This window comes from Balaenoptera musculus, chromosome 13, assembly GCF_009873245.2.
Source record: "Balaenoptera musculus isolate JJ_BM4_2016_0621 chromosome 13, mBalMus1.pri.v3, whole genome shotgun sequence".
Lineage (NCBI taxonomy): Eukaryota > Metazoa > Chordata > Mammalia > Artiodactyla > Balaenopteridae > Balaenoptera > Balaenoptera musculus.
In genome coordinates, this window is record NC_045797.1 from 5,058,363 (window position 1) to 5,082,429 (window position 24,067).

The following is a 24,067-nucleotide window of genomic DNA, read 5'->3' on the forward strand; positions in this document are numbered from 1 at the left end:
TCCCAGCACTGGAGCCTATGGGCTCTTGGGTGGAGTCAGGTCTTGGCATCAAAATGGCAGCCTCCAGGACAGCTCACACCAATGAGTACTCCCCTGTACCTCTGCCGCCACTGTCTTTGTGCCCACAGTGAGCCCCGTGCCTCCCCAGGAGACCCTCCAAGTCCAGAAGGTAGGTCTGGTCCAGTCTTCTATGAAGTCACTACTTTTTCCTCTGGGTTCTGGTGTGCACTGTACCTTGAGTGTGCCCTGCCTGAAGTGGAGTCCCTGTTTCCCCCAGTCCTGTGGAGCTCCTGTGATCAAGCCCTGCTGGCCTTCAAAGACAGATGCTCTGTGTCTCCTCTCAATGCCAGACCCTTAGAATGGGGAGCTTGATGTGGGGCTCAGAATTCTCACTCCTGTGGGAGAACCTCTGTGGTATAATTATTTTCCAGTTTGTGGGTCACCAACCTGGAAGGTATGGGATTTGATTGTATTACAGATTCGGTCCTCCAGCTGTCTCATTCTGGCTTCCTTTTCTTTGGAAGTAGAATAATTTTTTGGTAGGTTCCAGTCTTTTTGTTGATGGTTGTTCAGCAGTTAGTTGTGATTTTGGTGTTTTCAAGAGAGAAGGTGAACTCAGGTCCTTCTACTCTGCCAATTTGTCCTTGGACATCCTTCTTAATGTGATTTTAAAAGGGATCCAATTTCGTCATGGTGTATGATCTTTTATACATGTTGTTGGATTTGATTTGCTAATATTTTGCTGAAAATTTTTGCATCTGTATTCATCAAAGATAGTGGCCTGTATTTTTCTTTTATGGTCTTTGTCTGGTTTTGGTATCAGGGTGATAGTGGCTTCATAGAATATCTTTGACAGCATTCCCTCTTCTTGAAACTTTAGGAAGAGTTTAAGAAGGATTGGTAAAAGTTCTTTGTATGTTTGGTAGAATTGCCCAGTGAAGCCATCTGGTCATGGACTTTTGATTGCAGGGAGTTTTTTTTATTACAGATTCTGTTTCACCTCTAGTGATCAGTATGTTCAAATTGTCTATTTCTTCTTGATTCAGTTTTGGTGGGTTGTGTGTTTCTAAAAACTTGTCCATACACTTCTTCTAGACTGTCCAGTTTGTTGGCATATAATTGATCATAGTATTCTTATTTTTTAAAAATTTTCTGTGGTATCATTTGTAATTTTGCCTCTTTCATTCCTTATTTTGCTTATTTGGGTCCTCTCTCTTCTTGGTGAGCCTGGCCAGAGATTTTTCCATTTTGTTTATCCTTTCAAAGGACCAGCTCTTGGTTTTATTGATTTTTTTTCTATTGTTCTTTTAATCTCTATTTTATTTCCTCTCTGATTTTATTATTGCCTTTCTTCTGCTGACTTTAGGTTTTGTTTGTTCTTTTTCTAATTCTTTTAGGTGGTAGGTTAGGTTGTCTTATTTGAGATTTCTCTTGTTTCCTGAAGAAGGCCTGTATCAAGATGAACTTCTCGCTAAGAACTGTTGCATCCCATTGATTTTATATGGTTGTGTTTCATTGTCGTTTGTCTCAAGATATTTTTAAATTTCCTCTTTGATTTCATCATTGACCCATTGTTTTTTTTTTTTTTTAATAAATTTATTTATTTTTGGCTGTGTTGGGTCTTCGTTTCTGTGCAAGGGCTTTCTCCAGTTGCGGCGAGCGGGGGCCACTCTTCATCGCGGTGCGCAGGCCTCTCACTGTTGCAGCATCTCCCGTTGTGGAGCACAGGCTCCAGACGCGCAGGCTCAGTAGTTGTGGCTCACAGGCCTAGCCGCTCCGCGGCATGTGGGATCTTCCCGGACTGGGGCACGAACCCGTGTCCCCTGCATTGGCAGGCGGATTCCTAACCACTGCACCACCAGGGAAGCCCCCACTGGTTTTTTAGTAACATGTTGTTTAGTCTCTATGTAATCATTTATTTTTCTTTATTCTTTTTCTGTGGTTGATTCTAGTTTCATGCTGTTGTGGTCAGAAAAGATGCTTGAAATAATTTCCATTCTCTTAAATTTGTTGAGGCTTTTTGTGCACTCAATATGTGGTCAGTCCTAGAGAATTTTCCATGTGCACTTGAAAAGAATATGTATTCTGGGTTTTTTTAATATAATGTCCTAAAAATATCAATTAAGTCTTATTGTTGTATCATTTAGGCTCTCTGTTGCCTTATTTATTTTCTGTCTAGAAGATCTGTCCATTGATGTGAGTGGGGTGTTAATATCTCCTACACTTTTTGTATTCCTGTCATTTCTCCTTTATTTCTGTTAGTATTTGTTTTATATGTATTTAGGTGCTCTTATATTGGGTGCATATATGTTGATGGGTATAATATCCTCTTCTTGTATTGATCCTTTTATCATTATACCGTGTCCTTCTTGTCTTTCTTTATAGCCTTTGTATGAAGTCTGTTTTCTGATATGAGTATTGTGACCCCTGCTTTCTTGTCATTTCCGTTGCATGAAAATATCTTTTTCCATCCCTTCAGTTTCCATCTATGTTGTGTCCTTTGCCGTAAAATGGGTCTCCTGCAGCATATGTTAGGTTCTTGTTTTTTTTTAATCCATCTGCCACTCTGTCTTTTGATTGGAGAATTTAGTCCATTACATTTAAGGTAATTATTGATAGATATGTACTTGTTGCCATTTTAAACCTTGTTTTTCCCATTGATTTTGAGTTTCTTCTACCTTGCTTTTTCCTTTGCTTTTCCTTTTGTGGTTTGATGATTTTCTTTTGTACTATGCTTGTGTTCTCTTTTTGGGGTTTTGTAAATCTAGTGTATGGTTTTGATTTGTGGTTACCCTGTTTTTCAAGTTTGTTAACCCCTTCTTATGTCTGCTTGTTTTGACTGATAGTCATATAGGCTCAAACACTTCTGGAAAAAAAATAATCTACATTTTCTTACTCTCTTCCCCCACATGTTTTTATTTGATGTCCTCTTTTACATCTTCACGTTTATTCCTTTTCCTGTTATTGCAGTATCATCACTTTCACAGAACTTAAAAAAATTTTTTTTAAATCTGTTTACTGGCTTATTTAAGTGAGTTACTTTCCAATTGTGAATTTTCTCTTTCCTATAGATTCTTGTGTCTTTCTATTTAAAGAAGACCTTCAATGTTTCTCTTAGGGTATGTTTAGTGTTGCTGTATTCTTTTCGTTTGTGCTTGTCTGAGAAATTCTTTATCTCTCTCCTATTCTAAATGATCTTGCTGGTACAGTATCCTAGGGGTGCAGATTTTCCCTTTCAGGACTTTGAATATATCTTGCCGCTCCTGTCGTACAACGTTTCTGTAGAGAAATCAGCAGATAGCCTTATGTGGGTTCCCTTGTAATGAACTCTGTTTTTCTCTTGCTGCCTTTAGAATCCTCTCTTTATTCTTAACTTTTGCAATTTTAATTATAATGTCTTGGTGTAGGTCTGTTTGGGTTCATCTTGTTTGGGTCCATCTGTTCTTCCTATACCTGAATAGCTGTTTCCTTCTTTATGTTTGGGAAGTTTTCAGCCATAATTTCTTCAAATACATTTTGATCCCTTTTTTCTTCTTCTTCTGGGATCCCTATTATGCATAGATTGGCATGTTTATATTATCCCATAAGCCTCTTATATTGCTTTCATTTTTTTTTTCATTTGGCTTTCTCTCTGATGTTCTGATTTGGTGATTTCCATTATTCTATCTTCTAGATCACTTATTTGTTCTTCTGCATTATTCAATCTGCTATTTATTGCCTTTAGCAGCACAGCTTTGTCTCAGCAAAAGAGTTTTCTAATTTCTCTTGGTTACTCTTTATAGTTTCTATGTCCTTTTTTACAGTAATTTGTATTTTTGTCAATAGCTCTTCTAATTCCTTCAGTATTTTCATTATCTCCTTTTTGAACTCAATATCTATTATACTGAAGAGGTCTGTTTTGTTGTTATTTCAGGAGAATTCTCCTGATATTTTTATTGGGAGTGGTTCCTCTGCTTCATTTTACTTATTTCTCTTACTCTGACTTTAGAACAAACAATTATCTACTCTGGTCTTGGAGGGCTATTTTTATGTGAGAGCATCCCTGTTATAGCCTTTGTGGGTTTAATATTTGTCACAAGGGTTGTTTTTAGTATGGACACCTGCTGCGTCTTCCCTGTGTGCTAGCCATTACCTCCATTACATCAGGTGGTGTGACTGGTGTTGTAGTGACCAGAGCTCTCACTGGATATTGAGTGGGACCTCCTCTTGGCTCTGCAGTTATCACTGCCCTGTCAGTTTCAGGATGTGCTCCCTAGATATTGGAGTAGGAGCCCCCAGATCTGTTTCTAAGCTGCAGTGTGAGGTAGGCAGGATTGGAGCACTCCTACTGGGTGAGGAGCCACTGAATATTCCTCCACAGGAGCTGTCCACAGGGGAGTGTGCTCTGTGGTTTCACCTGTAGCCTGTTATGTGGGCTCACAAAGTACCTTGATGTTGGCACTGCCCTCAGCCCTGCCTCCACTGTGGGAATGCAGGAAATCAGCCCTGGTGTCCCTCAGGTGCTGTGTTCAGAAGCCACCAGCATAGATCTGTAGGCACCAATCAACTGAAGTCAGGTATCAGGACCGTAGTAGTCGCACATCTGGACCCACCTAGGGAGCTATGGAAGCAGCTCAGACTACAGCCTTGCCACCGTGAACATGCACCCAAAAAACCCACAAATGCTAAGGCTGGACACATCCCAGCCCCAGGAGCACACTTTGTCCACTCAGATGTCCCACAGGAGCTGAGTTTACAAAGCCTGTGGCAGTGGCATAAATCCTCAGATCATACAGCTGAGAAATAGGACTCATATTTCAGCCCTGCTCCCTAAGTCAATGCAGCCCTTGGGGCTCAACTCTGATTTCAGCCCACCTCTGTGCTTGGGCAAACCACTGGCACTTGTGCACTCCCAGAGCTCATAGAGGTGGCACCAAGAAACAGGCTGCTAAAGCAAACCCCACTGCTCCCTTCATGCTCCCCTTAACAATGGCGCTTCACTTCTATGGCAGGCCCAGGCTTCTTCCACACACACACCCAATCAGGGTACATACCTCACTCCAGCCCCTTCAGGCTATCTCTGAGCAGCCAACCCTAGTCGTCTCCCCACGTCTGTTCTCTGAACCCAGATTTAGCACCTAGCCCTAGCACATACCAAAGGGTGCGCATCTAGGCCTGGAGACTGCAGTGAGCTAGCAAGTGTCCTCTGAGCCAGTCTGTCTCTGTTCTGCCTGCCGCACACTGACTGCTGCACTCTTCCTAGTTCTGAAACTCCATTCCTGTCCCGTCTGATCTCCTTGCCAGTGAAAGGGCTTCCCAAGATACGGAAACCTTTCCTCTTTTGCAGCTCCCTCCCAGGGACTCAGGTCCTATCCCACTTCCTCCTTTTTTGTTGTTGCTGTTTCTTTCATCCTTCCCAGTTATGGGGAGATCTTTCCTACACTCTGGGTGCCTGAGATCTTCTTTCGGTGTTCAGTAGGTATTCTGTAAGAAGTGTCCACATGTAGATGTATTTTTGCTGTATTTGTGGGAGGGGGTGAGCTCCATGTCCTTCTGTTCTCCATCTTGATTGGAGCCTCTAGTTTGCTTCTTTGTATGCTAGCATTTGTGTGTGCTGTTTGTGTTTTGTTTCTCTTGAATTTCTGTCTTTAAAGATAGGTGAAACATTCCCCATCTCTAAAGGAAGTACTCTGATGTGCATTTTGGATAAGTGATCTGACTATAACCATGAACCCATGAGTGAAAAGATGATATTTTATCGTAATAATGTGTGGCCACAGTTAGGATCTCCACAAGAGGTTTAGGCAAGGTTATCTTGGGACCCTGTGCACCATTTACTGCTACCCTTGCTGTGTTCATTACATTGTTATGGTCTCCTGTGTCATTGGTATATGGAAAACCCCAAGACCAAACTTGAGGGTTTATTTAGTATTTTCTGTTTGTCTTTTTGGTTTTTCATTTCGTTTTGTTTGGTACTGTTTCTCCATTTACAGCCAAATCAATTTTGTGATGTTTAAAACTTTTACTGATGTCAAATGGAGGAAAGGAGTAGAAAAGGAACAAATACCTGGCTGTGGGACATTCCCAGGGAGAAGAGAAAGGTTCCACTTGGTTCCTAAAATCTCCAAAAGCCCCAGCCCAGAATTCAACCCAGTTGGTTAATGCCTAGGCAAAAAGGCATCCTTTTAGTGGTTAGAAATTATCAATTGCTAGTTATGGTTTTATGGTTGCTATTCTGTAATGAAGTGGGAAAGAATGATGAAATTCCTTATGTACAAGCATTTCTGCTATCATATTACATCAGGGAAAATAAGAAAGGGAAGGTAATGAGGGTGAGGAGATATTGCTTCAAACCTTAATTCCTCCAGATGAGCTAGCTGTCCCTGCCACTCCAGATGTTATTCCAATATATCCACCCCTTCCACTACCTTCCATGTCTGTCCAGCGCCAATTCCTGACCCCGACAATCAGGACTATCCCTCCTTATAGGGATCAGTTAGAAAATCCTGTGTTAGTTCCTGGGGCACAGGGATTTGGGTCTGGTATTACCATCTAAGATCCGACAGGGCACCCAGTTTTGGCCAGGAGACACTCCTGGGGCAGAATAACGTCCCTTATGCCATCATCTCATAGGGGCCTAAATGCAAATGACCAGCTGGCTGGGTTTCTCAGACTCGTTTAGTTGGAAAGATCGCAACCCGCCTTATAGGGAGGATCCTCTACACCTGAAACCAACTTGACAGCTGAACCAAATTGAGACGCCAATGAAGGAAGAATGCCTTTGTTGGAGTACTACTTATTAGTGCAGGGCTTTGAAAAAGGGGAACCAAAGCAAAAGCAGTTGAAAAATTTCAAGAAACTCCGCCAAAAAAAGAAGACCCTCTGAATTTTTGGAAAAGCTTTATCAAGACTACAGACATTATACTAACTCAGATCCCGAAGCCCCTGGAAATATTAGAATGGTAAATTTGACCTCCTTTGGAGTGGGGGGGGGTGGTAAAGTACCTCAGATATCAGGAGAAAAGTTGCAAAAATTAGATGGTGCATTTGGAGTGAACCCTTCTCAATTGGTAGATGTTGCTTTTCAAATGTTCAATAGGGAATAACAACGGGAGAAAGAAGATGCAAAATAAAATGCCACTTTTTTGGCAGCAGCACTGGATTCCCAGAGGGTGAGTAACCCGAAGAGAGGTAAGCCACTGTTGGGGAAGGAACAATGCTCTTCCTGTTCCTTACTGCAAGAACGCTGGAAATCAGATTACCCTAGGCTAAATCATAAGATGAAAAACAATAAAAGATTAGAGCCTCTCATATGGTAGGAAGAGAGGAACACTCTGATGAATTCAGAGGTCCAGGGACTCCCTTGGACTTGAAGCACCTAATTCCCCATAGGAGTCCAGGGTAAAAGTGACCGTAGGGAATGAGGTGATTCACTTTCTGATAGACCTCACCCTGAAGTTTTTCACCAGAGCATCTTGACATCAAAGTCCCACCCGAACACGCTTTAAGCCTACAGATGGTGCTCATGAAAACCCCAGGAAAAAAGAGAGAACACTTTCCTCCGAGGTCTGTGAAAAGGTAAGAACAGATGTGTGTGCTAACAACACCCAAGGGAAGGCCTAAAACACATGGCCACTACGAAACCCATTAAATAGGGACACTGGGACACCTAATCAAAAACAATATGCTCTGAGGCAAGGGGATCACTTCTCCCACAGATTGACTTGTCGAAATACCAGCCAGTGTAGTCAGAAGAGGACAAAGAGAGGGCCAAAGTGTGGGGTTTCCCTTGGATCCCACCTCACCTGGCTGAAAAGGTAGTGTACAATTGTTTTGATTCCTGAGGTACTCTTGGACACTGTGCTGTCCCCATTTTGGGAGAGATGCCACCTTAATGGGTTCAAAAATAGATAATGGGGCCTAACCTACAAAAGACCATCCCGCCAGTCACTCAGAATTGTATGATTTGTGCTAAAAAGAACCCAAAGACTGCTCTTAAGCTTCCCCAGAGGAACCCGCACCACCAAGGACTGGACTCGAATGCCTTGAGCTGCAGGAAATTTCAGATACCTGCTGCTAGTGTTTGTGACCATTTTTTCAGGATAGGTGGAAGTATGTCCCACCTGGACAGAAAAAGTCTGAAGAGTGCTGTTACCGAATCAGACCTGACTGCTTGCCATTCGAAAATCAATACGTGACAGAGAGAGAGAGAGATTGATAGAAAGGAAAGTTGCTTTTCATCAGAATGCCAGCAATCTGGGGAGATGGTGAACTCAGTGTCCCCCAAATACCACCTCTGAAAATTCTGCTCAGCCATGAAAGTTTTTAAAAGGCAAAAGGGAAGTCATCTCAGTTAATCATTGAGATAGGGGGTCAGAGTTGTCACCACCTCCCACGGTGTGCAGGCTTGTCGACTTCTTGTGATTTTTCTTACATACTATCTTGTTCACACAGTGTGTTCACACGATTACTAAAAGCGAAGCTAGGGAAGAGATCTGGTCATCTGTTAATTACTTATTCTTCATTTCTACTTTGATCTCTACAGAAAGAACCAACAGATTAGGTAAGGTATTGTGTGATCAAAAGATTTGACAGGTGTGCTAGGGCTGGAGATGAGTAGAGCATGGGGGCGCCTGGTTTAAGGATAGTGACAAGGGAAACGGGTGCCTCCTGCAGAGAGCTCTTTCCTGCCAAAAGCTGCTCACAGATCCCCCTCATCAGAACATAATTCCATTTCTATGGGATTATGGGTGAAAGTCCATCTTCTGTAACTTCTTCCTGCCGACCTAGGGCGCAGTGTTCTTAGCATGGAAGATGTCGACGTGGGTCTGTAGCATCTCTTTGCTCACAGTTGTAGTTGCCCATTTACATATACTGGAAGAACAAGCTGCAATTATTTTTTTAAATTAATTAATTAATTAATTTTTGGCTGTGTTGGGTCTTCGTTTCTGTGCGAGGGCTTTCTCTAGTTGCGGCAAGTGGGGGCCACTCTTCATTGCGGTGCGCGGGCCTCTCACTATCGCGGCCTCTCTTGTTGAGGAGCACAGGCTCCAGACGCGCAGGCTCAGTAGTTGTGGCTCACGGGCCCAGTTGCTCCGCGGCATGTGGGATCTTCCCAGACCAGGACTCGAACCCGTGTCCCCTGCATTGGCAGGCAGATTCTCAACCACTGCGCCACCAGGGAAGCCCAAACTGTGATTATTTTGATGCCCACAAAGGTATAGATTATTATGAGCAATAGTGTTAATCCCACTTTCTTAAGGGCATTCCTGGAATTGTGCCGGCGCTAGACTCAGTACTGCTCAAGATAGAGCAGTTTATGTCATGGCTGCAGTCTGGTCATCGTGCTTTTTCCCTCTGTTGGCAGTTATAGTATCTGTAAAACAACTCAAGAATGTGCATCAGACACTGAGTCTGTGACTCAATTTTCCTAATCATTAGCTGCTTCAGCCTGCTGTTTTGTGACTCAGTGACGCCTGGGAGACTTCGGCTTTTCTATAAGCAAGAGGCAGGAGACAAGGTGGGATCTCCATACTGGATGGGGGGCCCACAGGGTTCTGCTCAGTTCTAATCCCCCCTTTTCTTTGATACTCCTCAGTGCTGAGGAGGGACAGGTGCAGACCGAAAAAAAGGAGTAACGTTTTGGATAGAGAGGTTAATCATAAACTTGAACGAGGAACCCACAGGGTCCTGTTCAGTTTCACCAGCAGACACTCTTTTCAGAATGGCTGGTGGTGTCTGAGTCTGACACAACTCAGGGAATTCAAGTTCTTGGCAATACACGATTGTATATGGAATGACATCCACAATGGCCACCCAGTTTTACCTTGGTTGTCTGAACCACAGCTACTCCATTTTGACTTTCAAATACATTTCTCTCCTTAATGGATAAAGCAGGTGTCACCATTAATGATTTTAGTGCTTTTCTAGATATGAGGAGATGCAAGAATTTGGGCTCATGAAAGCTTCTCCTGAAAATATCTCACTATCTGAAGGCCTGTTCTGCCAGTTTTTCTCAGAACACAGAGTGCCTCATTGCTGATCTCCACCCTGAGCTCCTTTCAGTGTGTGTTGAAGGTCAGCAACTGCAGTGGCTTGTGACTTAATCCTTGCAGAGGCGGATGGCAAGTGCCAAGTTTAGATTGGTAGGGCCCCCTCATGGTCATAAATTCGACCATGGTTTGGAAGGCATTTCATGACCATTTCATCCCATGGTGCTAGGAATGTTCATTCTTAGGTCAGGTGAGGATTTTGTTAATAGGCCACTCAATGTGCTATTACTGGACTAGGCCTTATTAACAGTAGCCAAAAGTCTCTGGACCACCTGTTTTACTAGTCTGTTATGGCCCAGGAAGAAATTCCCTCTTGTTGCTTCTTCTCATATCTAGAGCTACACTATTACAATCATTGATCTTACATAGAACTATATATCTGATCAACTGTTTCAAGTCACATAGTCATCATTATTTTTATCAGAGTCTGTCATACATTTGGTAATACAAAAAGCAACAATTTTGTAAAACAGGAAATATAGAAAACAATATAGCTAGCAGTATTAGTAAGGTCATAAGTAAGAATTTAAGTTAAGAACTTCCATTAGGTGCAGCCCAACATATCCCCAGGTCATCTGACTTAGTCTATTCTGTACCAAACCTTATCTTTAAGGGAAATTATATATTGGCCTTGTCCATAGGGCACCCAGCCCAATTTCCTAATGTTACTAAGCTGGTTATCCTTAGTGTGGTTTAATTGTTCCCAACATAAGGGAGCCTTTAAACTTCAATGATCATAGCCTGGTGTTAACTACATAAATCCATCCCATAAATGTGGGAGGTTATATTCTTTGGCTGAAATTTTACTTGTTGCTATGATTGAGCTTGAGTAACCTTAGAAGAAAATTTACATTTATGACCAGGATCAGAGCAGGTATTATTTATTGGCCAGGGGAGGGGATCCAACCTCCCCTGGCCAATAATATCAGTAGTGTCCTGAACAGAACTATAATTTCTTTCTCCTAGAATAAATTTCCTAAGGGCCAACCAATAAGGGCCATGGAGTGGAAAAATCCACCAAGGTAACCAAGAAGTACTGGGTATAGTTAATTGACTATAAACCTAACAATTGGGTCAAATTTAGCTCTGCATAAGATTGTGAAATACAGTTGGTTCATAAGCAGATGTGTGAGAAATTATCAAAGTAATTGATACATAGGCCTGGTCCAGTACCTTGGGTCAGCTCTCCACTTCAGATGTCATCTGCTTCTTATCCTGGTCTGATAGTTTCTCCTCTGTTTGAGCATTGTTTTAAGGTGATTTTGAGGTCAACAATCCTCTCTATAGGCCAGTCCAGTGCAGAGGCCCTTTCTAAGTGGATATATTAATCGAAGACTCAATTCCTTTCAGTTTTGCTGTGCATGAGCTAGTTAAGAGTATCTGATAAAGGTCTTTCCATCTAGGTTGGAGATAGGCCTTTAAATGATGCCTAATCTTCTGGTTGTAGGTCATGGGGCATCTGATCTCCATCCAAAGACAGATTACTGAGATAAGCTTCAGAAACAAACTTAGAGTGTCCTTTTACTAATTCCATTAAACTTTGCAACAATATAACCTAACAGCAAGGAACTATCTGGGATGTGAGTCTTAGTAAATGCAGACCGCAATTAACAAAACTAGACTTTAATATCCATTGAAACATAATCTTCTCTCTAAAATTATCCTCATTTCTACCAAATATAGCCAAATTAAAATATTTGTTTGCAAAATGAGTCTGATTAATTGATCATATAGGCTCTTTTTAAACTGATTGTGCTGAAAATTTCCATAAGAAGTCTTCAGATTGAAGCTTCGAAAAGGCCTTTAGGAAAACCACACCAAGGGCTAGTCACAGGTTTTATCTTACAAATTTGGGTGAATTCCTTCCTTTTTGAGGTCCCCCAAATACCTTGAGATTTCTGAACCTGTTAGGAGGTGGCCTTCCTAATTTATATGATAAAGATGCTGGAACTAAGAATTTCCAATTTCTGGAGGGATCAGGTAGAGAGAAAAATGCTTCAGTTTTGCTTACAAAGGTATAATTTACCAAATTCCCATAAGTCATAATTACCTTAAGGGGAAAGTTTTCTTTTTACCTGGAAAAACACAGATTAAAAGCCACTAATATTTTACACAAAACCAAGAATATAACCACATTCATCACTTTACTCCTATGTAATCCTTTTTTTTTTTTGGTTTGTTTGTTTTTTGGGGTTTTTTTTTGTTTTTTTCTGATAATAAAATTTTAATCATTACCCTTTCCTCAGACTGTTTTATCTCTTTTTTTTTTTCCACACACATACTCTATTTTATTTTTACAAGAGATAAACTGACACCAAGCATTGTAAATGGATGACCACAACAAAAGCAACAATGATTGCAATTACCAAACATGAAACACACTCATACTATGTCATACTATTGACATTCAGTCCAGTAATCCTCCACTGTAACAGCTCCTTTACTTTGCTGTGAAAATTGATTTGTATATTTTTTGCCTCTGGGTCCTTGTGGGATTTTTTTTTTATTCAAACAAAGTCACAAAAATTATAATCATCCTCATCAGTTCACTCAGTCCCATGTAATTAATTTTTTTCATCTTGATCTTTTGTTAGCACTTTTATGAATTCTTCAGTTTTCCATTAGAGTTCTGAAAATGCTTATTCATTCAGTTCAGCAGTATAGTCAGTTACCAGAAATCTGTACTTGTCAGAGTCTTTTCCATGAATTCCTTGAAGATGAAACCCTTTTACAGGAACATTTTTGCAAAAGCATCAGAGTACACCCAGAACTGTCTGTAAATGACAAAAGACTTAAAAATGACCACAGTTAAAGATTTGATCAAAGTTCATAATAATGCAGTTGACAAGGAAATTTAGTTATTTCTAAGATACACATTTTAAAGTAATAACTAGAATTATTACATACAACATTATACCAGAACATAAGATTTTTATAAATTTCATGTGATGTCTGAAACATTTATATTAATATGTTTCCATACAAATAACCCAAAGAAGGTTTAGTATTAGTTGTTTTTTTGTTTGTTTGTTTTTTTATACTGCAGGTTCTTATTAGTCATCAATTTTATACACATCAGTGTATACATGTCAATCCCAATTGCCCAATTTAGCACACCACCATCCCCACCCCACCACTGATTCCTCCCCTTGGTGTCCATACCTTTGTTCTCTACATCTGTGTCTCAACTTCTGCCCTGCAAACTGGTTCATCTGTACCATTATTCTAAGTTCCACATACATGCGTTAATATGCGATATTTGTTTTTTGCTTTCTGACTTACTTCACTCTGTATGACAGTCTCTAGATCCATCCAAGTCTCAACAAATGACTCAATTTCGTTCCTTTTTATGGCTGAGTAATATTCCATTGTATATATGTACCACTACTTCTTTATCCATTTGTCTGTCGATGGGCCTTTAGGTTGCTTCCATGACCTGGCTATTGTAAATAGTGCTGCAATGAACATTGGGGTGCATGTGTCTTTTTGAATTATGGTTTTCTCTGGGTATATGCCCAGTAGTGGGATGGCTGGGTCATATGGGAATTCCATTTTTAGTTTTTTAAGGAACCTCCATACTGTTCTCCATAGTGGCTGTATCAATTTACATTCCCACCTACAGTGCAAGAGGGTTCCCTTTTCTCCACACCCTCTCCAGCATTTGTTGTTTGTAGATTATCTGATGATGCCCATTCTAACTGGTGTGAGGTGATACCTCATTGTAGTTTTGATTTGCATTTCTCTAATAATTAGTGATGTTGAGCAGCTTTTCATGTGCTTCTTGGCCATGTGTATGTCTTCTTTGGAGAAATGTCTATTTAGGTCTTCTGCCCATTTTTGGACTGGGTTGTTTGTTTCTTCAGTATTGAGCTGCATGAGCTGTTTATATATTTTGGAGATTAATCCTTTGTCCGTTGATTCGTTTGTAAATATTTTCTCCCATTCTGAGGGTTGTCTTTTCGTCTTGTTTATGGTTTCCTTTGCTGTGCAAAAGCTTTGAAGTTTCATTAGGTCCCATTTGTTTATTTCTGTTTTTATTTCCATTACTCTAGGAGGTGGATCAAAAAAGATCTTGCTGTGATTTATGTCAAAGAGTGTTCTTCCTATGTTTTCCTCTAAGAGTTTGATAGTGTCCAGTCTTACATTCAGGTCTCGAATCCATTTTGAGTTTATTTTTGCGTATGCTGTTAGGGAGTGTTCTAATTTCATTCTTTGACATGTAGCTGTCCAGTTTTCCCAGCACCACTTATTGAAGAGACTGTCTTTTCTCCATTGTATATCTTTGCCTCCTTTGTCATAGATTAGTTGACCATAGGTGAGTAGGTTTATCTCTGGGCTTTGTATATTGTTCCATTGATCTATGTTTCTGTTTTTGTGCCAGTACCATATTGTCTTGATTACTGTAGCTTTGTAGTATAGCCTGAAGTCAGGGAGTCTGATTCCTCCAGCTCTGTTTTTTTCCCTCAAGACTGCTTTGGCTATTCGGGGTTTTTTATGTCTCCATACAAATTTTAAGATGATTTGTTCTAGTTCTGTAAAAAAAAAAAAAAAAGCCATTGGTAACTTGATAGGGATTGCATTGAATCTGTAGATTGCTTTGGATATTATACTCATTTTCACAATATTGATTCTTCCAATCAAAGAACATGGTATATCTCTCCATCTGTTGCTATCATCTTTAATTTCTTTCATCAGTGTCTTATAGTTTTCTGCATACAGGTCTTTTGTCTCCCTAGGTAGGTTTATTCCTAGGTATTTTATTCTTTTTGTTGCAGTGGTAAATGGGAGTGGTTCCATAATTTCAATTTCAGATTTTTCATCATTAGTGTATAGGAATGCAAGAGATTTCTGTGCATTAATTTTGTATCCTGCAACTTTACCAAATTCATTGATTAGCTCTAGTAGTTTTCTGGTGGCATCTTTAGGATTCCCTATGTATAATATCATGTCATCTGCAAACAGTGACAGTTTTACTTCTTCTTTTCCAATTTGTATTCCTTTTATTTGTTTTTCTTCTCTGATTGCTGTGGCTAGGACTTCCAAAACTATGTTGAATAATAGTGGTGAGAGTGGACATCCTTGTCTCGTTCCTGATCTTAGAGGAAATGCTTTCAGTTTTTCACCACTGAGAATGATGTTTGCTGTGGGTTTGTCATATATGGCCTTTATTATGTTGAGGTAGGTTCCCTCTATGCCCACTTTCTGGAGAGTTTTTTTTATCATAAATGGGTGTTGAATTTTGTCAAAAGCTTTTTCTGCATCTTTTGAGATGATCATATGGTTTTTCTTCTTCAATTTGTTAATATGGTGTATCACATTGATTGATTTGCATAAATATTGAAGAATCCTTGCATCCCTGGGATAAATCCCACTTGTTCGTGCTGCATGACCCTTTTAATGTGTTGTTGGATTCTGTTTGCTAGTATTTTGTTGAGGATTTCTGCATCTATATTCATCAGTGATATTAGTCTGTAATTTTCTTTTTTTGTAGTATCTTTGTCTGGTTTTGGGATCAGGGTGATGGTGGCCTCATAGAATGAGCTTGGAAGTGTTCTTTCCTCTGCAATTCTTTGGAATAGTTTCAGAAGGATAGGCATAACCTTTTCTCTAAATATTTGGTAGAATTCACCTGTGAAGCCATCTGGTCCTTGACTTTTGGTTGTTGGAAGATTTTTAATCACAGTTTCAATTTCATTACTTGTGATTGGTCTGTTCATAGTTTCTGTTTCTTCCTGGTTCAGTCTTGGAAGCTTATACCTTTCTAAGAATTTGTCCATTTCTTCCACTTTGTCCATTTTATTGGCGTAGAGTTTCTTGTGGTAGTTTCTTAGGATGCTTTGTATTTCTGTGGTGTCTGTTGTAACTTCTCCTTTTTCATTTCTAATTTTATTGATTTGAGTCCTCTCCCTATTTTTCTTGATGAGTCTGGCTAATGGTTTATCAATTTTGTTTATTCTCTCAAAGAACCAGCTTTTAGTTTTATTGATCTTTGCTATTGTTTTCTTTGTTTCTATTTCATTTGTTTCTGCTCTGATCTTTATGATTTCTTTCCTTCTGCTAACTTTGGGTTTTGTTTGTTCTTCTTTCTCTAGTTCATTTAGGTGTAAGGTTAGATTGTTTACTTGACATTTTTCTAGTTTCTTGAGGTAGATTTTGTATAGCTATAAACTTCCCTCTTAGAACTGCTTTTGCTGCATCCCATAGGTTTTGGATCATCGTGTTTTCATCATCATGTGTCTCTAGGTATTTTTTGATTTCCTCTTTGATTTTTTCAGTGATCTCTTGGTTATTTAGTAACGTATTGTTTAGCCTCCATGTGTTTGTGTTTTTTACTTTTTTTTTGCCCTGTAATTCATTTCTAATCTCATAGCATTGTGGTCAGAAAAGATGCGTGATATGATTTCAGTTTTCTTAAATCTACTGAGGCTTGATTTGTGACCCAAGATGTGATCTATCCTGGAGAATGTTCCGTGCGCACTAGAGAAGAAAGTGTAATCTGCTGTTTTTGGATGGAATGTCCTATAAATATCAATTAAATCTATCTGGTCTATTGTGTCGTTTAAAGCTTCTGTTTCCTTATTTATTTTCGTTTTGGATGATCTGTCCATTGGTGTAAGTGAGGTGTTAAAGTCCCCCACTATTATTGTGTTACTGTCCATTTCCTGTTTTATAGCTGTTAGCAGTTGCCTTATGTATTGAGGTGCTCCTATGTTGGGTGCATATATATATATAATTATATCTTCTTCTTGGATTGATCCCTTGATCATTATGTAGTGTCCCTCCTTGTCTCTTGTAACATTCTTGATTTTAAAGTCTACTTTATCTGATATGAGTATAGCTACTTCAGCTTATTTTTGATTTCCATTTGCATGGAATATCTTTTTCCATCCCTTCACTTTCAGTCTGTATGTGTCCCTAGGTCTGAAGTGGGTCTCTTGTAGACCGCATATATATGGGTCTTGTTTTTGTATCCATTCAGCAAGCCTGTGTCTTTTGGTTGGAGCATTTAATCCATTCACGTTTAAGGTAATTATCGATATGTATGTTCCTATGACCATTTTCTTAATTGTTTTGGGTTTGTTTTTGTAGGTCCTTTTCTTCTCTTGTGTTTCTCATTTAGAGAAGTTCCTTTAGCATTTGTTGTAGAGCTGGTTTGGTGGTGCTGAATTCTCTTACCTTTTGCTTGTCTGTAAGGCTTTTAATTTCTCCATCGAATCTGAATGAGATCCTTGCCGGGTAGAGTAATCTTGGTTGTAGGTTCTTCCCTTTCATCACTTTAAGTATAGCATGCCACTCCTTTCTGGCTTTTAGAGTTTCTGCTGCGAAATCAGCTGTTAACCTTATGGGAGTTCCCTTGTATGTTATTTGTCGTTTTTCCCTTGCTGCTTTCAATAATTTTTCTTTGTCTTTAATTTTTGCCAATTTGATTACTATGTGTCTCGGCGTGTTTCTCCTTGGGTTTATCCTGTATGGGACTCGCTGTGCTTCCTGGACTTGGGTGGCTATTTCCTTTCCCATGTTAGGGGAGTTTTTGAGTATAATCTCTTCAAATATTTTCTCTGGTCCTTTCTCTCTCTCTTCTCCTTCTGGGACCCCTATAATGCGAATGTTGTTGCATTTAATGTTGTCCCAGAGGTCTCTTAAGCTGTCTTCATTTCTTTTCATTCTTTTTTCTTTAGACTGTTCCGCTGCAGTGAATTCCACCATTCTATCTTCCAGGTCACTTATCCGTTCTTCTGCCTCAGTTATTCTGCTGTTGATTCCTTCTAGTGTAGTTTTCACTTCAGTTACTGTATTGTTCATCTCTGTTTGTTCTTTAATTCTTCTAGGTCTTTGTTAAACTTTTTTTGCTACTTGTCGATCTTTTCCTCCATTCTTTTTCCGAGGTCCTGGATCATCTTCAATATCATTATTCTGAATTCTTTTTCTGGAAGGTTGCCTATCTCCACTTCATTTAGTTGTTTCTCTGGGGTTTTATCTTGTTCCTTCATCTGGTATATAGTCCTCTGCCTTTTCATCTTTTCTGTCTTTCTGTGAATGTGGTTTTTGTTCCACAGGCTGCAGGATTGTAGTTTTTCTTGCTTTTGCTGTCTGCCCTCTGGTGGTTGAGGCTATCTAAGAGGCTTGTGTAAGTTTCCTGATGGGAGGGACTGGTGGTGGGTAGAGCTGACTGTTGCTGTGGTGGTCAGAGCTCAGTAAAACTTTAATCCACTTGACAGTTGATGGGTGGGGCAGGGTTCCCTCCCTGTTGGTTGTTTGGCCTGAGGCAACCCAACACTGGAGCTTACCTGGGCTCTTTGGTGCGGCTAATGACAAACTCTGGGAGGGCTCACGCCAAGGAGTACTTCCCAGAACTTCTGCTGCCAGTGTCCTTGTCCCCACAGTGAAACAGAGCCACCCCCCCCACCTCTGCAGGAGACCCTCCAACACTAGCAGGTCGGTCTGGTTCAGTCTCCCCTGAGGTCACTGATCCTTCCCCTGCGTCCCGATGCACACATTACTGTGTGTGTGCCCTCCAAGATTGGAGTCTCTGTTTCCCCCAATCCTGTCAAAGTCCTGCAATCAATTCCCACTAGGCTTCAAAGTCTGAGTCTCTAGGAATTCCTCTTCCCGTTGCCGGACCCCCAGGTTGGGAAGCCTGACGTGGGGCTCAGAACCTTCACTCCAGTGGGTGGACTTCTGTGGTATAAGTGTTCTCCAGTCTGTGAGTCACCCACCCACCAGTTATGGGATTTGATTTTACTGTGATTGCGCCCCTCCTACCGTCTCATTGTGGCTTCTCCTTTGTATTTGGATGTGGGGTATCTTTTTTGGTGAGTTCCAGTGTCTTCCTGTCGATGATTGTCCAGCAGCTAGTTGTGATTCTGGTGTTCTCACAAGAGGGAGTGAGAGCAAATCCTTCTACTCTGCCATCTTGGTTCCTCTTTATGTAATCTTTTTTGCTTAGTTTTGTGAAATCTGTTTCTCTTAGACTTTTTAAAATTTCTTACCCATTTTTTGCTGTATGCTTTAAAGTTATCAGAAACCTGTACTTCTCAAAGTCATTTTCCATGAATCTTCCTGAAGATGAAGAAGCTGATGCCTTGCAAAACATAACTGTCTATGAATGGCAACCGGCTTAAAAACGCAAGGTTAGAGATATAATTACAATGTTTTTTACAAAGGAGCTTAAAATATTGTCTTTCACAACATCTTGGTTAAGATAACACCTAGAATTATGACAACATATCAGGGCATATCAGATTTTAAGAATTTCATATAAATTTTGGAATATCTATATTAATGACGTTTACTTATATAACTTAAAGTTCATGTCCAATCAGTTGACAATGTTTCCCAAGTAATTTTAACATACCAAATAAGCCTAATTAGTTTAACATTCCTCTCTGATATGTCTCAGGCTTCCTTTGAAGCAAGCACATCTCAGAGTTACCTGGAGGTTAAAAGAAATTTAGTTAGAATTTGATATTTGGAAAGTTTGTTAAATATATCAGAAAGGTTTTAAAACACGTGAGGTCACTGTGAAATATTACTTATTCACTTAACTAAAGGCTTTAAGAAAGTTTTCCAAAAAAATTACTTAAAGGCACAGAAACTCACACAATCTCTTATCAAAAGCAACACTCCAAGAAAACTTTCTTCTCTTAACAGAGAGAAAATTAAACTCCAGTCTTGTCCCAGCTTACTTTTAACAAGAAAATCTGCTTACTAAATTGAATTAAATCTAAATTTGGTCAATTCTATCCATGCACAAAACTTTTTTCTTAGGATTCCTTTTCCACAAAACTTCCATCACTTTCTGTATCTAAATAGTTTGTCCCTTATTTTTCCCATCTAGAGACAACAGGCTCTAAGACAAAATTACTTTTCCCTTAATGAAATGTAATTCCATCCTTTATACCTCCTTTTTTACAACACACATCTTACTTTCCTACTGTATACGGAAATGTATTTCTTTATTATTTCCAGTAGCCTTAGCTACATGTTTAGGATAGAATCCTCAACTCTTAAAATCTTAGTTTCCAGTGAAAACTAAGAAATAGGCACTTATGAACTGTCTTCTACATTAGCATTCAATAGATTGGCAAACATAAATACCAATAATAATTTCTAAAAATATGTGCTTTCTTATAGAGAATATCTAAGGGTGGCACCAAATATATTCATCTATAGTTCTGAATACTTTTAGTTTTTCCATATAAAGAAGCCAATGTCAGGTAATTAATATTTCAATATTTCTTTTTTGGTAGGGAATGACCTAGTTATTAAACTTCCATCATTTAACTCAATTTGGCATAACTCTAAGATTTCAATTTACCAAATATCTGGAGTGATTATGTTCAAGGACACATGTCTAAAACATGATTATTTCTAAACAATTCACCCAAAAGCTCTTGCCTCATTTGCATTCAATTTACTTATAAGAATTTTATCACAATAGTTTAATTTTCTTGCTGACAAATTTGCAACAGATATAACAAGATCTTGTTTGTTATTTCTATTAAAACCAAGTATAATAAAAGTAGTATACTTAATGTTCATGACTCTAAAGACATGTTTACATTAATTAGATCAGCAAACTTAAACTAAGCTTAATACCAGATATCAACTTAATATTGAATAATTCCCAGTGCACATGAACCTGAAAGCCATTTTGCCTAGCTACTTTTACATTTAATTTGTAAGTGCTTGCTTACTTTTAAGTCAGTTAAGTAGAGCTCTTTATAGATTCAATTTTGATAATATTTTCCAGAGGTAGAGATATTTCATATGTATAATGTGTTCACAGACATATAAACAGACAAAACTAGAGCTCTCATAGGTTCACTTGAAAAAAACTCAGTTATGGTACTTCCCTGGTGGTGCAGTGGTTAAGAATCCACCTGCCCATTCAGGGGACATGGGTTCGAGCCCTGGTCCAGGAATATCCCACATGCTGCAGGGCAACTAAATCCATGCACCACAACTACTGAGCCTGCGCTCTAGAGCCCGCGAGCCACAACTACTGAAGCCTGCACACCTAGAGCCCGTGCTCTGCAACAAGAGAAGCCACCACAATGAGAAGGCCACGCACCGCAATGAAGAGTAGTCCACACTTGCTGCAACTAGAGAAAGCCAGCGTGCAGCAACGAAGACCCAACACAGCCAAAAATAAATACATTTAAAAATAAAAATTAAAAAATAAATTAAAAAAACTCAGTTATGAATCAGGTATTACAATATACACTTACTAGTTTACAAAGGAATAAACGTTGCTCACTCAGATGACAAAGGCTTTACTATTTGTCCTTGACAAACCCTTAGAAGGCTTATGAACTAAACTTTGGCTGATGGAGCCTTCAGTCCCAAGGATCACACATTGATTATATAAGTTCCTAAGAGCCCAGGCAGATCATCTACATCTCAAAGGCACAGGAAGGGTAAAAACAACTTCTCCCAGAAAGGCCCTTCTCTAAGGATCAGAATTTAAAGAGTTATTTTTCCAAGCTAGATTTTTCTAATTGCATATACAAGAAAAGGAATCTGTTTTGGAGTTTCAAAAGAGTTTCATCTTAACCAGTTTTTCTCTAAAGTCTAAAGAGTATTGTGGCCACACAATGTTATAATAAAATACCATCTTTCTCTTAGTCTCTTAGTCTCATAACAAAAATCTTTCCCATTTCAAAAAACAAAAGATAGACACAAAACACAAATTCACAAACCAGACTGGTCACAAACCCAAATTCTCCTCAAGCCTGTGAAGAGACCAGTTTGGAATCTCACTTTTTCTGCTCCCTTAAAGAATTGACACTCTATGGCAGGGAGGACTGACGCTCATCAAGGTCAAAGGGCAGCGAGCTGCCACAGAACAGGAAAGAGAGATTGGCTGGTGCTAGCTCCAGCAGATTTGCCCAGACCTAGAGCCCATCAGCTCTTAAAGTTGCAAGTTTCATGTCTATCAACCTGAAGTAAAAAGGCAGCTGGTGTCAGGCAGGAAAGAGACCAGGAGAGTCCTCTAAAAAATTGGCTTAGTCAGCTTCTGAGACCTCCCCAGAAATTTCCCCACGAAGCCCAGCTAGCCACGAGCAGCTGACTCATCACTACTGTCCTGGTGCATTGCTGTGGCTGGTGGCCTTACTCCAGGAAGCCCAGAGGACCAAAATATCATGAGAGTTCAGCTCCACATTGGATGCCAAAAAATCTGTTACCAAATCCAATCCACCTGCTCGCCACTCAAATCAATACACAAGAGAGAGATGTTGGTAGAAAGGAAAGCTGCTTTTCATCAGAATGCCAGCAATCTGGTTAGATGGTGGACTCAGTGTCCCCCAAAACCCACCTCCAAAGATTGTGCTTGACCATGAAAGTTTTTAAAGGGAAAAAGGGTGTAATCTCAGTTAATCACTGAGATAGGGGGTCAGAATGGTCACCATCCCCCACTGTACACAGGCTTGTCTGCAGGCTTATAGACTTCTTGTGGTTTTTCTTTAGATGCTATCTTGTTCACACAGCTTTTTCACAAGATTACTGAAGGGAAAGCCAGGGAAGAGATTTGGTCATCTGTTAATTACTTATTCTTCATTTCTACTTCTTTGATCTATGAAAAGAGCCAACAGATTAGGCAAGGTATTATGTGATCAAAAGATTTGAAAGGTGTGCTAGGGCTGGAGATGCGTAGAATATGGAGGTGCTTTGTTTAAGGTTAGTGACAGGACAAGAGGTGTCTCCTGCAGAGAGCTCTTTCCTGCCAAAAGCTGCTTACGGTATGCCTGGGTCTTGGACAAACTGAAAGCTGAACATGAGCATGTTATCACCATTGACATCTCCCTGTGGGAATGCGAGAACAGCAGTACTATGTGACCATCATTGATGCCCCAGGACACAGAGACTTTGTCAAAAACATGATTACAGGCACATCCCAGGCTGACTGTGCTGTCCTGATTGTTGCTGCTGGTGTTGTGAATTTGAAGCAGGTATCTCCAAGAATATGCCCTTCTGGCTAACACTCTGGGTGTGAAAGAACTAATTGTTGGAGTTAACAAAATGGATTCCACTGGTCACCTTATAGCCAGAAGAGATACAAGAAAATTATTAAGGAATTTAACACCTACATTAAGAAAATTGGCTACAACTGTGACACAGTAGAATTTGTGCCAATTTCTGGCTGGAATGATGAGAATATGCTGGGGCCAAGTGCTAGCATGCCTTGGTTCAAGGGATGGAAAGTCACCCGTAAAGATGGCAATGCCAGTGGAACCAACCACACTGCTTGAAGCTCTGGATTGCATTTTGCCACCAACTTGTCCAACTGACAAGTCCTTGCATCTGCCCCTCCAGGATGTCTACAAAATTGGTGTTATTGGTACTGTCCCTTTGGGTCGAGTGGAGACTTGTGTTCTCAAACGTGGCATGGTGGTCACCTTTGCTCCAGTCATTGTTACAACTGAAGTAAAGTCTGTTGAAATGCACCATTAAGTTTTGAGTAAAGCCCTTCCTGGGGACAATGTGGGCTTCAATGTCAAGAGCATGTCTGTCAAATATGTTTGTCATGGCAATGTGGCTTGTGACAGCAAAAATGACCCACCAGTGGAAACATCTGGCTTCACAGCTTAAGTGATTATCTTGAACCATCCAGGCCAAATCAGCATTGGATATTCACCTGTGCTGGACTGTCACACAACTCACATTGCTTACAAGTTTGCTGAGCTGAAAGAGAAGATTGATCATCATTCTGGAAAAAAAAGCTGGAAGATGTCCCCAAATTCTTGAAATCTGGTGATGTTGCCATTGTTGATATGCTTGTTGGCAAGCCCATGTGTGTTGTGAACCTCTATGACTATCCTTCTTGGTCGTTTTGCTGTTCATGACATGAGATAGACAGTAACTGTGGATGTCATCAAAGAGGCAGACAAGAAGGCAGCTGGAGTTGACAAGGCACCAGGTCTGCCCAGAAAATTCAGAAAGCTAAATGAGTATTATCCCCAATACCCGCTTTTTTTTTTAATTAAAATATAGTTGAGGGGCTTCCCTGGTGGCGCAGTGGTTGAGAATCTGCC

At 40.0% G+C, this 24,067-nt stretch overlaps 1 pseudogene; it reads left to right on the forward strand.

Moving 5' to 3' along the window:
* Positions 1-81: 81 nt before the first annotated feature.
* Positions 82-23,983, forward strand: LOC118906293 (annotated as a pseudogene).
* Positions 23,984-24,067: the final 84 nt, after the last annotated feature.